Source organism: Acipenser ruthenus, chromosome 7 (assembly GCF_902713425.1).
Source record: "Acipenser ruthenus chromosome 7, fAciRut3.2 maternal haplotype, whole genome shotgun sequence".
NCBI lineage: Eukaryota > Metazoa > Chordata > Actinopteri > Acipenseriformes > Acipenseridae > Acipenser > Acipenser ruthenus.
This window is the reverse complement of record NC_081195.1, coordinates 68,640,494-68,658,958: the sequence shown is the minus strand read 5'-3', so window position 1 is coordinate 68,658,958 and position 18,465 is coordinate 68,640,494. Positions and strand designations below refer to the sequence as shown.

At 41.2% G+C, this 18,465-nt stretch overlaps 1 non-coding gene across 1 annotated transcript; it reads right to left on the bottom strand.

The window, feature by feature from the left end:
• Positions 1-325: 325 nt before the first annotated feature.
• LOC117416238 (uncharacterized) lies at positions 326-4,988 on the bottom strand. Its single transcript, XR_004546516.3, has 2 exons — positions 4,653-4,988; positions 326-4,302 (listed from the first exon to the last, which is right to left on the bottom strand). It is a non-coding gene; the product is annotated as an uncharacterized LOC117416238 (transcript).
• Positions 4,989-18,465: the final 13,477 nt, after the last annotated feature.

The following is an 18,465-nucleotide window of genomic DNA, read 5'->3' as shown; positions in this document are numbered from 1 at the left end:
AGTGCTTGTATGAGTGTGTGTGTGTGCGTGTGTGTGTGTGAGTGCGTGTATGAGTGTGTGTGTGTGTGTATGTGTGTGTGTGTGTGTGCGTGTGTGTGTGTGAGTGCGTGTATGAGTGTGTGTGTGTGTGTGTGTGTGTGTGTGTGTGTATGTGTGTGTGTGCGTGTATGAGTGTGTGTGTGTGCGTGTGTGTGTGTGTGTGAGTGTGTCTGGAAAATTTTCCATCAGTTATTGGTACAAAAAAAAGGTCAGTTATCCATATTCTTTATTTATTTAGCAGTTAATAAATTAGCATCAGACAGTGATGAAGGATGAATAAAAAAGGTGTTTAATCAGAAATATATTTATTTATACTGTACATTTACATAACAGGGTGAACATTTAAAAATCGCAATTGATTATCAATGCTTTGTGAGAGAAAAGCAATTAACATTGTAAATGTAACATCAATGGAAGTGATACCACTCATAACGCATGTGAACTACAGTACCATTGAACAGTGAAAAAGCTGTACTGGATCTGAAGAGTCCTTACCAGCAAATAGCTAAGATAAGCACTGAGTGGGCTGCTCCTGAGAGAAATGTACAAACAGACTGGATTACTCTGCCTTTCCTACAGTTTACATAGTACATTTGCACCTGCATTTTGCAGTTATCCCATGCATTTTATTAGTCATTTACCATGGTACAGTATATATCTTTTGTTTATTTTTTAAATTTCCCCACACCTCTGTGCTTTACAGTGTTTACCTATGTTTTACCATGCTTTCACTACACTTAGTTTATACTAATCTAATGAAAAGGGAATTCTGGATCTTTTTAGGATAATTAAAAAATTTTACATAAGAAATTTTTGACAGATATATCCAATATAATTATATTAGAGACACTGTACAAAGTGGTGCTTGTCTGTGGATTTGTTATCCTTCTTTTAAAATTATGATCAAGCAAATGCCAGAGCACGACAGTCCTGTGTAATAGCAACCTGCTTCTTTTTTGCATGTCTTCTTCTTTCCAAAGAAGTCCTGACCCCTTGAAGGGGAAACTCTTTAGAGAGGGCAGATCTTTTCCCATGCAGGCTGGTCTTATAAAGAGAGGAACTGGCTGCTGTGCAGGAAGAAGACTGGGAATCAATACCACTGAAATCACTCATTTTATTTTAGCTTTAAAATCGACTGGTTCTTGCTTCCAGGGCCTCCTTCCACTTGCTTAGGGCACGTTCAATCTGAAGTGTTACCAACAGCAGACAGGAAAGACATGTGTAAACAGGGAGAGGGATGCCACATTCAGAACAATAGGAAAGAATAAAACACAGAAAATCATTCTGAACAATTTGGCCCAATTGACAAAACAAGCCCATTTTGATTATTTAAACCAATTTTGAAGTTCAATTGTTTTTTTAGAGTTGCTTTTCAAAGCACTGTTTAATCCAAGAGACTCTCAGAAAAACAGCCCCTGAAACAGCCCTTGTTAACTGAGCCCATTGTGTTCTGGAACTCTCTAGACTTGAACTTGAACTTGGAAGAAACCGTGTTGTACAGAAATGTTTAACACCACCTTGCTGTAAAACACATGCTCTGGCCTTGTGATGGCAGGGTTACTGGATGAATGTGAACATCTTCAACCAGGTATGCTGGTGGTGTGTGTGTGAAACAGTAAAAAAATACATTCATGAGAGCAAAGATGCTCTCACATTGAGTCTTCATCCCACTATCCTAGAGGAGCTACTCCCATTGCAGCGCCCGTGGTCAGCCTGTAGCCTTCCTCTGCTTTCTCAAACTGCAGTCAGTTTAACTACTGTCTAGTATTCCTTTCACTGGTAAAATGCTTGTTCAACAAGTATCCCAGACTCCGCATGGCAGATGTGCTTATATTCTATGAATCACGTGCAGAACAAAGTCTCTAATTCAGCCCTGTAAGCGATACCTGGGTAAAAAAAAGGCCTCAAAACTGTACAGCGTTATGCGTTTGGTGTGACACATTTTCCAACATTGCATCTTATATCTTTAGTTATGTGAAAAGCATGACTGTTTCATATTGATTAGTGAGTTAGTTTGTTACAGTAGTTAATAACTGTCTGCAGCTTCATTTGAGTTCTTTTTTTTTTTTTTTTAGAATCTCCAATTATTTTTACCCCCGATTTTCTCCCAATTTGGAATGCCAAATTATTATTATTATTGTTGTTTCTTTGTCACCGCAGTGATTCCCCACACAGCTCAGGGACCCGAGGCTCAGTGGGCGTCCTCCGATCCCACAAGCCAATCGGCGTCTTTTTACACCCAGGAACTCGAGAGCAGATGTCTGCAGGCTACCAGCCTCTGGAGGACAAAGACCAGCCCAGCAAACCTCCGCCCCCAAGCTCACTCGGCGCCTGGCCTGCAGGGATCGCTGCAGAATGGTTAGGAGAAACAGTCTAAGCCTGATCCCACCTCCCCAACTCCAGGAGCACCAAAGCCAATGCAGCGCCCCCCACGGAATCTCTAGCGAGGACCGGCTGCCTCGCACAACCAGGATTCAAACTTGCGATCTCTGGTTGTATGACTCACACTGCACGCCACGCGGCAATGCTTTTACCAGGTGAGCCATTCAGGGACCCCCTTCATTTGGGTTCTTAAAGTTAGGCGCCTCCGTACTCAGTATTAATGATATGGAATAAGAGATGTTTACTCTCAATAAGTGGGATGCAGGAAGGATTTCTATTTTTGGTTCTTACTAGCCCTGATACCCTCCAAGGAGGCCTTGTTGCCTTATAAATGTGTAATGCAGATCCTGCAGGTAAAGCCCTCTGCCTCCCCATGTCCAAGCTCATCGCAGCGAGGACGTTTCACAGATGAAGCTAATAACAATATTAAGCAAAGTTAGAAAACGACATCTTTGATCTTTACAATATATAAAAAAAAAAAACACGTCCTTGATGGACTTGTCCCGTCTAATATGAAGCGACTCAGTAAGTGTGGCATGAATTGTCGCGGTGCTGGATTTAATAGGCAGGATTGTTGTCATGCAAGTCTATTTGGATAAAAGTCTATTTTAAAATAAGATTTCTTTGCACAAGGACCTTAACCTCCATTCCCCCCGCCCCCCAAATAGAAGTGTTCTAAATAAATCTGCCGAGTCCTGTCTTAAACACTACCCGATGACTTGTAACATCTTGAGAATAAACAAAATGATAATAGTTGGCTTTTTTCCTGGGTGTTTGGTGAGTAAATCCAGGGACCAAAGACCGCAATACCTCTCACCCGACACTTCAAGTCTGTGTCAAGCTTGTTTGCGATGTGCTTCTCTCCATAGCAATGTGGATTCAGAGATAGAATGACATTGTGGTCAAGCTTTATATTACCCAAGCAATAACCACTAGGAATTAAAGAGTAATTAATACAGTAATGACCCAGGTCCCCAGCAACAGCTCTTGAAGCCAGGTCTAGGATAATAAATGAAATGAATAGATAACCTTGATTATGTGTTCATTTAAGAATCCATTTCTAAAATGTCTTGGCATGTTATTACATGTTTTGATGAAGTAATAACATGTGAAGAACACATTACTAGTGTAAAGCATTGTGTCATAAAGCAATGACAAGGTTTCCTTTAAAATGCCTCAGTTCGATGTTCTTATAACCATGTATTGCTTTGGTCTGTTATACAGTAATTATCAGTGTTAATATTAATTTCTAACATCTTTATAACAACATTTATCAATGCATTGCTGACTATTTACGCTAATGGTTTAGTAACTATTGTAATTACTGGTGAATATTAAAGCCTTGCCTGAATTGCTTTACATGACAGCCTATGGTTCTGCTGTTGAAAAACACCACTGTGCTAAGGAGGTAAATGTACAGGGTGTCTCACAGATTGTTTTAGTTCCTTAGGAAAACGTGTGACTGCATCTTAGCTTGCCCCTCTTGACAAGCGGCATATTCTGGTATATACATATTCTTTACTTTATCTCAATCCTGCTGATGCAGCTACCACTACTTCTCCTGCCTTCAAGGAAACTTCTGCCACCAAAGAAATTCAGCTTCTCGGGAGTTATACCTGGGAATTAAATGAAACTCTGGAGTTTCTTTTCAAAACTATCAACTATCAAAGCACTTGAACGCATGGCTTGTGGTTTCTGTATCGTGTTCACGATTTTAAATCTACCTATGAGGGCCCTGATGGTTTGTTACAGTTGTGTGTGTCCTGTCTGTCTCAGCGCCCCCTGCTGGAGGTGGATCTGACTGCAGGGGTGCCGCCGTGGCTGGAATATCTCCAGTGGACTCGGATCACTCAGGAGAGCAGGATTCTCATTGGACGAGGCCTGGGGGAGAATTTAAAAAAAAAATAAGAAACCATCAAATCACATGAAGTGACATCGGTCACTAACTTCTATTTCAATCTGTACAAAACACCTAGCACTAACACACATTCTCATCCCTCCAGCGCTGTCATTACAAACACTGAGCGCTAACACACATTCTCATCCCTCCAGCGCTGTCATTACAAACACTGAGCGCTAACACACATTCTCATCCCTCCAGCGCTGTCATTCTCCTGCATCTTAATAATAAGTGAATTTTCAGCCCTCCATCTCAATAATTAGCATTATTACTCTGTCACCATTCCAGTCAAGCAAGCTATATAAAGGGAAACACATGGTGCTGGTCATACCTTTCCATGTTGAGTACTTCTGTTTATTCTGTATTTTCTTCTAGTCTTTAGAGGGAAAAAAATAAATGCAATTTAATCAAGCAAACTGGTTTGCACGTGTCTCAAAGGTGATGTTGTACTGTTGTAATTCCTTGTCTGCAGTGAATGCAAATGCACTTTGCAGTGTCTCTAATTACTGTGTGTTTACATAGTAGTTACTTAGTAAATACATGTGTACTTACACAGTTCCAATGTTATTATGCAGTTACAATGCACTTAATGTTGCACGATATAACCCAAATCCTAACCTTAACCCTAACCCTAACCCTAACTCTAAAGCTAACCCTACCCCTCCTAACCCTAACCTTAACCCTAACTCTAAAGCTAACCCTACCCCCCTAACCCTAACCTTAACCCTAACTCTAAAGCTAACCCTACCCCCCTAACCCTAACCTTAACCCTAACTCTAAAGCTAACCCTACCCCCCTAACCCTAACCTTAACCCTAACTCTAAAGCTAACCCTACCCCCCTAACCCTAACCCGTTTCTGATACAATTGTGTACTTGCATATGTCATGCATATAATTACATTGTAACCATGCATAATTACAGTGTCACTATGTGTAAGCACACATGTATTTACTTTGCTGCTGTTTTACTGTCCAGGCAATTCTGTGTGGAGCAGCTACCAGGCTATTTAAGATCAGAAGTTCAACAACTGATTGCTTGAACTGGTTTAAAGGTTCATAATTAATTCAGCAGCAGGGTATTATAGAGCTCTTTGTCATACTTTTAAAAGTGCTGTGCTGTAATAATAATCCCTGTATAGATATTTACATACACTTCTCTGTATCGTCAGTATACCACAAGAAAGTGAATTGCAAAGTGAAGGAGCTTGCTGGAGTTCATCTCCGTAGACAGTGGTTGACATGCTTTGAACTCCAGGTAGATTTCACCAGTTGTGGCTTGGAGCCTAAATTGATGGGTGTTCACACCTCAGATGCAGGTGAGGTGAATTAACAAAAAAAAAAGAAAAATTGCAGAACACAGCAAGATATTACTGAGTTTATGTTAAAGCACTGCTGAAGTTGAACAAATAAGAGAAATAACATTAATTTAAAGTTAGACAAAGTTAGACAATTTTACTTGTGAATTTTATTATAATAGCTATAATATCTAAACAGCTTAAACGTTTTCTATCTTTCCGCAAAGTAACACACCATGCAAGGCTGAGAAGAGACGAAGTCGTGCTGCTCATATTTACAGCCTTTGTTGTCTTGGCACATGCGCGCTGATCGGCTGATCACCGTGTTCGCTATCATCCAGACATTTTTAAGACATTTTTAAGCCATCATAGCCAGTCCTGGCTGACGACTGGCTGCATTTCTGAGCGAGCACAGCCCAGCTTCAATCCATTAAACAGATGGCATGAATGGCATTGTTGATGTGCCAGTGTCACGTGAGAGGGGGAATGAAATGCACATCACCCAGAAGGGAGGTGCAATTCATTAATAAGAGACTGGGGTTCGGCGAGCAAGCGAACACTGTTCACCGGCTGCCCCTGGATTTCACAACACCCTGCTCATTAGGAATTCCCGTTAACATATGGCTTGCATTGTTAAACCTCCTCATAACCCCTCTGCTGAGCTGGGAGTTCCCAGCCCACAGCAGGATCTCCTTGCTCCTAGTCCTCCTCTCAGCCCCCTTGCCTATGGGGTTAAATGCTAGGCAAAGACATCAATTATAAAAAAAGAAAAGAAGAAGCAAACAACAAAACAAGGTTGCTGAGTTGTATGCAGTAATACTACTGGGAAATTAAACGAAGCAGGCCTATTATTTGTGCCCATTATTTACAGCTGAACTGCGTGTTTTACACAACTCCATTACACCGCAGCACAGGGACTGCAGCACAGGGACTGCAGTAAGGGAGGCACTGATCAGCAGATCTTCCATAGCAGAGCTGCTGTTGGGTTATTGTTTGTTATCATTTTAAAAGATGAGCGGCTAAATTCACAAAACGTCAGCTCTGATTGTGAACTCTACAAACCTAAAATGAGAGTCTCTTAAAGATGCTATAGTTGTTTATGCTGTGCATGTGTTGTTTTTTAATATCTGGTTGTAACCTACCTGTCCCACTCGACTTGGCTTGACTGGCAGCTACTGTGGCAGGGTCAGCTGGCAGCCCCACATATACACCGCCGTAATTCCTTCAGCGAGCGAACCGACAACAAAATGTAAAGAATTACATTCATATCATCACTATAATACTGTACTGAGTATCACTGTTTTCAATTTGTCAGGATTTGTTGTGATATGGAAATCAGATAGCAAAATAACGAGGGGACACACCACCCTTGTAAATTGCACCCACTTCCCAAGGGGGTGGCTACAGAAAAGAGCATTGCTAATGAAATTGTAGTCCGACTATGCCAACCCCACATTATCTAGGTAGTACTGGCTGCCCTGGAAGCAATACTAGTGGTATACCATTGTACACCCTGGTAGGAAACAACAGCCTTTGAAAAGTTTCATGCCACTAACCTTTTTTTTTCATCATCTGACGTGGACTCTTCTGTCCTGTAATGTGCAAAGATGTTACATGTTAACAAATGCAGCACCTGCTGTCTAGAAAAATGTAATGTCAGTTACATGGAATCGTAATTTTTCCAAATCAATTTTATAAGTGACATGAACAATTCCGTTGAGTTGACCGAGCCCTAGCACATTATCCCAGATATTCTTTGATTGAATCCCCTAATTAGTTGTAGTGAATGATGTTTGATCAGCATTCTCTTCTATATTAATGACAGGCACTGTTGTTACTCTGCATTTTTCATGAAATTGACATCTTCTTGAGATATCATCAGAAATCCGAAAATGATTTACCTTTCTTCTCTGTCCACAAGAGGGAATGCAAAGCAAAAGAAAACATAAGTCAAGCGTTAACAGAACATATTCAAATTGCACATTGTGTCCTGTCAGGTCCTTTGTTGCATTTTCTCATTTTGGTTCCACAGAAGCTGCCTTTAAAGAGGAACCACTGAAGCTGCCTTTTCAAAGCACTGTTGGTTGTGTTGGTTTTGTTGCGGAACATGATTTCTCCTCACCCACACACCGGGTCCGTGTCTGTGTGGGGAGAGATGGAGTGGGTGGAGGTTATCCCTCCTGTACCGACAACACAACACACTCCATTACCTGATAGAACTAATAGATGGAGTGGCTGGCTGTCAGAGGAGAGTAGGAGAGAAGGATGGGGCGGAGGGTGGGAAGGCTCCTGTAGAGGACCCTTTATGCTCACCAGCTCTTAAAGTGTTAGTACTGTTGCTAACAAAGTAATTCCATGGAACTAACCTGATAGTCTCACATGTGTAGTGTTGAAACACACTTGATATAGTAAACATGCATTATCATTTAAAAACATGGCATCTGGTACTACACTGGGTTAAATAAATCTCTGTTTGCAAGCCATGCTTTCAGATGGTGTTGCACTTCCTTTTTATAATTTAGTAAAAGAATACGTATGCCGTTGTTTGTTTGTGTAATGAAAAACATATTCATGTTAAAAAAAATACAAAGTAATTTACTAAACATGTGGTTTACTTCACAGGACAACAATCTGAAACCAAATGACTGTCAGAATATATTATCAAGAAAGGGTAGCAGGCCATGCATAATCTTATTAGTTGACTAAAGCAAGCACAATGTGCAGACTGTGTAAACGAGTTTCTGTTCTGTTAGAAGCTTACTAATACTACTCTCAAACAACATGAAACAATGTACAGGTAAAACAAACACATCTAACAATGTGAGGGTAAAACAAACACATCTAACAATGTGAGGGTAAAACAAACACATCTAACAATGTGAGGGTAAAACAAACACATCTAACAATGTGAGGGTAAAACAAACACATCTAACAATGTGAGGGTAAAACAAACACATCTAACAATGTGAGGGTAAAACAAACACATCTAACAATGTGAGGGTAAAACAAACACATCTAACAATGTGAGGGTAAAACAAACACATCTAACAATGTGAGGGTAAAACAAACACATCTAACAATGTGAGGGTAAAACAAACACATCTAACAATGTGAGGGTAAAACAAACACATCTAACAATGTGAGGGTAAAACAAACACATCTAACAATGTGAGGGTAAAACAAACACATCTAACAATGTGAGGGTAAAACAAACACATCTAACAATGTGAGGGTAAAACAAACACAGCTCGAACATCCATAAGTGCTACTACAGTAAGAGATGAATTCATATGGACACCATTCGCCTCAAGGAAAGAATCCACGATTGAGTTTACATGAACAGCTGAACACAGCATTGCTCACACAGACACACAGTACCCATGTGTTTCCAATGCAGACTGGTTATAATGGCACAGCACTAGCATTCTGAAAACCATGGTAAAGCACATTGGATAGAGAGCACTGTATAGGCATTGGAAAAGAGACTGTGCACATTTACCAGGGCAAGCATTATTAATGGCAGCTTCTCATATGCAATGCAATGTTACAACTCACAGCACATCAGTGGAGACCCTGGGTACTTACGCCTCATTCACAGCTCCGGCTGGACCTGGAATTAAAAGAAACAAGAGTTTGAGATGGACAGCAATGCTGGAGTATGTAAAGTCCCCTGAGGTGTAGAGAAGCAGAACATCCCCCCAGGGCTGTGGGTCAAACACAGCCCAGAAACAGCTCCACAGTGTTCCCTTCATTTTCCTAAGATGTGGCTGTGTAGTGTAAAGAATATCTGCATATCTCCAATTCTAACAAACAACAATCAAAGAACCAAACACTATTCAATACACTGTACAGTGACTCCTCACAGTGCTGACTGATTCAATACACTGTACAGTGACTCCCCACTGTGCTGACTGATTCAATACACTGTACAGTGACTCCTCACAGTGCTGACTGATTCAATACACTGTACAGTGACTCCCAACAGTGCTGACTGATTCAATACACTGTACAGTGACTCCCCACAGTGCTGACTGATTCAATACACTGTACAGTGACTCCCCACTGTGCTGACTGATTCAATACACTGTACAGTGACTCCCCACTGTGCTGACTGATTCAATACACTGTACAGTGACTCCCCACTGTGCTGACTGATTCAATACACTGTACAGTGACTCCCCACTGTGCTGACTGATTCAATACACTGTACAGTGACTCCTCACAGTGCTGACTGATTCAATACACTGTACAGTGACTCCCCACTGTGCTGACTGATTCAATACACTGTACAGTGACTCCCCACTGTGCTGACTGATTCAATACACTGTACAGTGACTCCTCACAGTGCTGACTGATTCAATACACTGTACAGTGACTCCCCACTGTGCTGACTGATTCAATACACTGTACAGTGACTCCCAGCAGTGATGACTGATTCATTACACTGTACAGTGACTCCCCACAGTGCTGACTGATTCAATACACTGTACAGTGACTCCCCACAGTGCTGACTGATTCAATACACTGTACAGTGACTCCTCACAGTGCTGACTGATTCAATACACTGTACAGTGACTCCCCGCAGTGCTGACTGATTCAATACACTGTACAGTGACTCCCAGCAGTGATGACTGATTCAATACACTGTAATAACATGGTAGTTAGCAGTGGCATGGGAATGGCCTTGTGGGCAAGATCTCGCTACCTGATGTAATTACACACATATTGCAACAGCTGTCATTGTCATGTAAGAGCAGGGAATGTCAGTAGTTACCCAGTTATTACCGCAGTAGCACAAGGTTATGCACGCTGTGTAAAGTACTACCATTTCTAAACATATTACCTAACTATTAACAAACAATTTAATGTTAGTCAGTTCAATTTCACATTTAATTGACTAAAAGAATGAGACCACTACAGTAAGTCTGAGTCGAGAGTGAACTGTATTGGTAAATAAATGAGGTATCAATTCAAACTCCTGTGCTGGTGTTTCATCTAAATTATCTGTAGGCAAGGGTTTCACTTTGATTTATAGGATGAAAGCCCTTCCGCGTTTTTTTATCTCCATGTCTACTCTCTTGGATAAAATCTCTGATACATTTTTGAAGTCCCCCCTGAAAAGAATAATTGAACTAATCTCAATGTGAATCAGCACAGACCTGGCACACTGAGAGAGTCGGCCCATCTGACCGCTAAACGGGTTTCTTTGTATTGTTAACTCCTTGCGGGCGGCTTCTGTTAGAATATCTCATTGCGCTAACGCTTTGTATTGAGTGGCATGAATACATATTGAATTACTATGCAATTAACCATGTGCTGAGGTTTAGTTCCATATTACTAAACAGTCAATCTATCATCAGCCATTTGAGCTCATATTTCATATGCATGTTGAGTATGTTTTTACTACTTATTAAAAGTTAACCTGGCTGAAAAGGTGACGAAGTAAGGAGTGATTTTCACAGCGCAAGGCAGCACACAGGAAGCTGCTCATTATCCGAAACATAATGAATGAATAAACAGCAGAGCGGCTATTACTGAACGTGAGCTTCAGTGTCTGCTGATGCTTAACAAAGGACTGAAAGCTCTCTGGGGCACTCAAGCTGCTCCCTAATGACACTTGACTAGTTTTTGTGTTTAATTTCCAACACAGATCAGTGCAGTTGTTCCTTTGCACTGACTCAGCACCCAGGACAGAAACTACTTGAGAAGCAAGCCCCTCGGAGACAGTGCCCAGGTACCCCGGTGCCCCGGTGCCACGTCAAGACCTCATCACAGTGACAGGTGGCGTGAGGATGCTTGTGTGGTTCAGGCTGATCTCAGCGCTCTTGTCTGAAGTGTGCAGCGGGTTCTTCTCTCTGATGGGTTATATTTATTAATTACAGTCGCAGCTCAACGTCAGGAGGGCAGCGTGTGGAGATCACTGCTTCGGAATGACAGCGGCAGTCAGGCGGCACACACAGCAGGTTTAAGTTCTGCTGTTCTTTGTTCATTTAGTCTAAAACAGAGTGTTACTGACTATGATTCAGGGAAGGTTATATACAGCACTGCTATAATGTACTGCTGGTGCGGGAGCCATAGTTGAGAGCCTGCACTCTTTGTGTTCAGCATCAGAGCAGTGATGCAGATGAAAGCCATGTGATTATACCATCTTAGAGCTGGCTCTGTGATATTAGGGGACACCTTAAAACTTCATTAGGAAGGCAGTTCTGTGTGATAAAGAACACACACACAATAATTCTTTGCTCTCAAGAGAGAGCACTTCTATGCACTCAGCCTGTCTGATTTGTTGCTTATGTTGGTTATGAAAAGGATCACTAAATGCATTCCCTTTAAATAGAGTAGTGTGGAGTAGTGGTTAGGGCTCTGGACTCTTGACCAGAGGGTCGTGGGTTCTTTACCTAGATTGCTCCAGTAAAAACCCAACTGTATAAATGGGTAATTGTATGTAAAAATAATGTGATATCTTGAAACAATTGTAAGTCGCCCTGGATAAGGGCGTCAGCTAAGAAATAAATAATAATAATAATAATAATAGTGCTGTTTAAAACGCGGCACACCCTGGGAGTACTCGGCGCGCTGTTAGAGAGGAAGTGCACCAAATGATTTGCCTGCAGCTGAATCATGTGAAAGGCACCGGGAATAAAACAAAGACAAAGTGGACCATAAATACTTCATTTTAAAAATGGTGGAAACAAGTGACCTCGTCTGCAAAGTGTGTGTGTGTGTGTGTGTGTGTGTGAGAGAGAGAGAGAGAGAGTGTGTGTGTGTGTGAGAGAGAAAGAGACAGTGTGTGTATGTGTGTGAGAGAGACAGTGTGTGTATGTGTGTGTGTGTGAGAGAGAGAGAGAGTGTGTGTGTGTGTGTGAGAGAGACAGTGTGTGTATGTGTGTGTGTGAGAGAGAGAGTGTGTGTGTGTGTGTGTGTGTGTGTGTGTGTGTGTGTGTGTGTGTGTGTGTGTGTGTGTGTGTGTGTGTGTGTTTTTCTAGAAGCACAGGCATGGATGTGGGTGCCCTTTCATTACCATCGGGATACAGGGGACGAACAAACCACATCACCCAAAAGCATGCTGAAATGAAAAGGACACTTACCCCCACTAGAGGTGGTGGTGGCTGTTGAATTTCCGCAGCCCATCTGGTGTGCGCCCGTCAGTCAGAGATTGAGATTTCAGTTCCAAATCGAGGAAGGAAGAGGGAGGGGGGCAAGGATCCCAGACTGATCCCTCTGTTTTACGGTCTCCCTGTGTCTCTGTTTCTCTGGGATGGAAGGGTGGGTGCAGCTATGGAGGAGAGAGAGAGAGAGTGAGAGACTGAAAAGGATGATGAGGGCAGACCATCCTTCTCTCCACCCCGGGAGAGTTGCCTAGGTAACGAGACTCAGCCAATGGCGTGTGGCTGCTGCAGCACAGGACCCAGACAGCCAGTGGCTATTGTACCAAGCGGGAGTTTGAATTCGTCCTCAGATTTAAATACACGCTCAAATGCACAATATGAATGCACAGATGCACACAGAACACAAACACAGAGAAAGAGAAGCAAGCAATCACATCATGCGTTTACACTGCAGTGACCACACACTCAGCCACAGATATCAGCACACACAGGAGCTGATTCAATTACCTTTTAACTGGAGGAAAAAAGAAAAGACCCTAACCCTAACCCTAACCCTAACCCTAACCCTAACCCTACATGAATGCAATTCACATAGCCAATGCAGAGCGATATGTAATCATCTAGGAATCAAAAGATATGTTATTGACTCCACACACTCGCTCTGACAACCCCCAAATTATTACTATATAACAACTGGTAACTTTATGAGGTGTCGTTTTATTTGTCACTAAAACTGTGCTTTGAGAAACAATCCCAATGAGAAGGTGGCAAAGTCAGGTGGGCTTTTCCAATGTTTCTGACTACTTCTAGCAGCAATTGTTCTCCTGTTTGTGAGTGTAAGGGAATCCCCATGGAGTTTTGAACCAGTATTTCTGTAGGGGTAATCTCAGGATAATGATGGATTAGTGATTGATGCATTCCCCATCTAGCAGTGCTGTAAAATGCTCTAAAACAATCAGATCAGCCCCTTACCCCACTCTGCCAAAAAACCAGTAAGCTCTGAGATTGTAAACTGTACCTAATTGCTTCTTACTGTAGTGCAATTAGTAACATTAACTAATTACACACATTTAAAGCAGGGGCGTCATTTCAGAAAAATTCTTGGGCGGGCAAAATGGTGTCAACATTGACCATTCTCTGTCCCAAAAGCATCATGGATGAAAAACAACTGGCAGTACTTGGGCCAGTTCTGCTGCCAGCTTCCGATATTCCAGTTAAGTAAACATTTCACAGTTACATACTGTAGCTACTGCTACATTAAATAAATAGCGACGCCACCTCATTTTTTGATTAATCGTTTTACAGTATCAGGTAAGGACATCAGACTACTCTTATTTCAGATCATTGAACACAATGACATGCGTTGCATGGGCTTTACAAGAAGAGCCAGGGGTACGAATGCAGTTTAACTCTTTAATTTACCCATCCGAGTACATCTCATCAGATTTGATACACACTTACAACCTCGAGTTAAGTTTGATACATTTCATCTGCTTTCCACAAACAATGACACTTTGTATCAAATATAAACAAATGATCATTAACTGCTCAATAAGCACCACGTTGCTGTGAAGGTCGAAACTTGAACTATGTAGCATTATTATTATTTATTTCTTAGCAGACGCCCTTATCCAGGGCGACTTACAATTGTTACAAGATATCACATTATACATTATTTCACATTATACAGATATCACATTATTTTACATACAATTACCCATTTATACAGTTGGGTTTTTACTGGAGCAATCTAGGTAAAGTACCTTGCTCAAGGGTACAACAGCAGTGTCCTCCACTGGGGATTGAACCCACAACCCTCCGGTCAAGAGTCCAGCGCCCTAACCACTACTCCACACAGATAATCACCAATAAAATAAAACGGGGCCGCGTCTCGCTTTCATCTTGGCAAATATGTCAACACGCCTGTATGTATTTGTCGGGTTGGCTCTCAATAATAACGAAAACATCGCTCAATCTCGCATCAACAGGATCTGTACGCAGGTATGTTTTGACCCTTTTCATGCACGAAAATAACATTTTGTTTGCCTAACTAATACCAACATTTGCACACGGCAAAAATACGTTAGAAAAAGAAATCCATTGATTTTCATGTATAGCATTGCCAAATGTCTGGACCTGCACCATAGCAAAAGACGGCCCTGTTTCAAAGTAATTTGTAATAAACTCTTCCCAGCAGTGCCCGACCCCTTTGAACCCCAAACACAGGGCGTGAGCATGCACGGCTGCTAATGCTCCTGTTATCAGCATCAGTGACGCCTGGCTGTGGAAACAGAACCACAGCTATAAATACCTGTGTGTCCGGGTGAAGCGCAGTGTGTCTGCCATTCAGGGATGACATTAAACAGATTGCATCAAGGTGACACAAAAACCTGCTTTCAACACAGAAACTGCAAGTGCGTTCATCAGAGCAGTACGCACCGCAATAGTGAGTGTCTTTCTTCAGCTGTGCTGATCGACTAGCTGGCGGTCCTCCACCTGATATTCACTGTTACTAAAAGAAACCAATGAAGAGCCATTGTTTACACAAGATACGTTCAACGGTTCATTTCTTACCTGCTTAATAGCATTACATGTGTTTTCAATCGTTCTCTATTGCTGTTTCTGATGAAATCTACCTCCGGGTCTGCTTCTGAAAAGACTCCTTACAGCTGAATGTCTCGTGGTGTTTAAAATGATCACTGATTCTGTGTTAAAATGATCACTGGCGCTGTGTTAAAATGATCACTGGCGCTGTGTTAAAATGATCACTTTTTGGACACTGCTGTTGTACTCTTGAGCAAGGTACTTTACCTAGATTGCTCCAGTAAAAACCCAACTGTATAAATGGGTAATTGTATGTAAAATAATGTGATATCTGTATAATGTGAAATAATGTATAATGTGATATCTTGTAACAATTGTAAGTCGCCCTGGATAAGGGCGTCTGCTAAGAAATAAATAAATAAATAAATAATAATAATAATAGCTAGAATACAAAACACTGTTAAAAGTGAAGCTCTGAACCACAAGAAATATCTTTCGGGTGAGACGTAATTGTAAGTGACTCTGCAGCTGATGCATCATTCACACACCCTAGTCTCTGTAAGTCGCCTTGGATAAAGGCGTCTGCTAAATAAACAAATAATAAATGTCATCATAATAATAACTGAGAATAATGAATATTCAGTCACTAATAACAGAAAGATCACCCAGACAGTCATGGAGCTATTTTTGAGCTTGATTAACATATCATGGTTTATTCATGAAAAGAGTGAGGTAACATGGTGGAATTTGTGTTTTGTACTGTAAGTTACCAATTTTTTGTTCCACAAGGTGGCAGTATAAGCTAAACTATGCCTGTTCTTATTTTTAACAGGCTGAAAGGGGAAGGGCTGCTATCAGTCTCTACCAGCAGGGGTCACTAGAGTACATAGTAATGCTCTTCTCATCTCTGCAGGTGACGTATTGGATACCTGACGCTTTTTCAATCACGACTCAGTACTCAGCAGGGGACTGACTGCCGGTGTTTCTCGCATTGCCAGTAAAGGTCACTGTGTTGTGAAGTCTCCCTAACAAAAAAACATTCAAGAGGTTTGTACTCAGGGAATCCACCATGAACTCCATCATTCCCAGGTTAACCCATGGGAGGGACAAGGCTTAATCCTCCAGACATCTCAAGCAAATAAACCTGCTTTCATAAACTTCCACACTTTCCCATTAGGATCACTAGGCCGGGTCTTTATACTGTACAGTGTTGTACAATAGTCTCTTAGCCTCTTTACCCCTCTGTTGCATCCTGGTTTTATTCAGCTGTATAATAATAAACACAACGCTCCTCTTTTGTTTCCTGTCTTTAATGTGTTTACTGTGCCCTGGTAAAAGCCAATCCGCTGTGCACCCAGCAATGCAAACAGCCCCAGTGTGCACAGAGCAGCAGGGAGTTACACAGTAACAGAGTGCTTGATAGCACAAGGAAGCCACGCACACTACAGCGAGCACTACATCAAATACCATTAAACAACAAATGCACAGAATGCAAAAAGACTTTTTCAACACCTTCCCTGACATATGTCTTGTTATGGTGACGGGGTATTGTCATGTGAAATGGGATTGCTGATGTATGGTTGTGTGCTGCAGTAGACTTATTGCACCTGTGTCAGTTTGTGCTTGGTAGGGTTGCCATTGGGAATGAAGCCTCAGACACAGCGCATTATTGCCTGGGTATATAAACCATTAAATAAGTACAGGCCCTATGCGATACTGACATAATATATATATATATATATAGATATAGAGAGAGAGAGAGAGAGAGAGAGAGAGAGAGAGAGAGAGAGAGAGAGAGAGAGAGAGAGAGAGAGAGAGAGAGAGACACACACACTGACACACACGCACGCACACACACTGACACACACGCACACGCACGCACACACACACTGACACACACACACACACACGCACACACACACTGACACACACACACACACACGCACGCACACACACACTGACACACACACACATAGCTTTCATACTGGGGTCATGTGGAGTTTCAGCTGCATAGAGACACTACACTTTGAGTTGATATGTCTGGTACACCGCTGTATTGTTTGATTTTCTTGCTTGCATTGCTGGTGTTGTCCAGTAAAAATGAACCCTTTCATTGCCACATTGCTTTTACCTCTGTTCATATCAATACACAACACCTCGTTGACATGGTGTCTTTATAGTTTGGATTATGTACATGCTGTATTCTGTTATTCTCTCAATGAAGCGCATGACCATTCGAAAATCATTTATTATTGCTTAATTCTGCCCATTTTCTACAGTTCACCACACACTTACTGTGGTTTATATAGTGCTTTACCACACTTCTGTGTAGCTTACCTCACGTCTCTGTACTTAAGCAAGCTTTACTGCGCTGTTCTGTGCTTTATCCAAGGTGTGGTACAGCACAGGAAACTTTACAGGAAAAAGGGGAGCGAATCAATATATATATATATACACTACCGGTCAAAAGTTTTAGAACATCCCCATTTTTCCAGTTTTTATTGAAATTTAAGCAGTTCAAGTCCAGTGAATAACCTGAAATGGTACAAAGGTAAGCGGTAAACTGCCAGAGGTTAAAAAAAAAAGTTTAGGTTACCAAAAACTGAAAAATAATGTACATTTCAGAGTTATACAAAAAGGCCTTTCTCAGGGAGCAAGTAATGGGTTAACAACTTACAGCTGTTCTGCAGCAATGGAAGTAAATTAAGCCTTGAAAGTTGATGCTAACAATTCCTACAGGTGTCCCAACTTTTGTTGATTACTTACAAACCCTCTGTCTGTATAAAAGCAGTGTTTTGTTAAACAAAACGATTCCATGATTTCTTTTTTTTTTATCTCCAATTGTTTATTTGTTCTATTCTTTAATTTCAGAATACATTGAGACATTAAACTGCGTAAATATCAATAAAAACTGGAAAAATTGAGGTGTTCTAAAACTTTTGACCGGTAGTGTGTGTGTGTGTGTATATATATATATATATATATATATATATATATATATATATATATATATATATATATATTCATTACAGCATAGCCAATGTTTAAAGTGTAGTTTAATAAACTTTTACATTAGCTGGACAGCGTCGGGAACTTCATTCAAATACACACATATATATTTGTTTTTCTATAATAATCTGGTCATTTGGCATATCCATGGGCGTATAGCTTTCACAAACACCTTTGCTATTGCGTT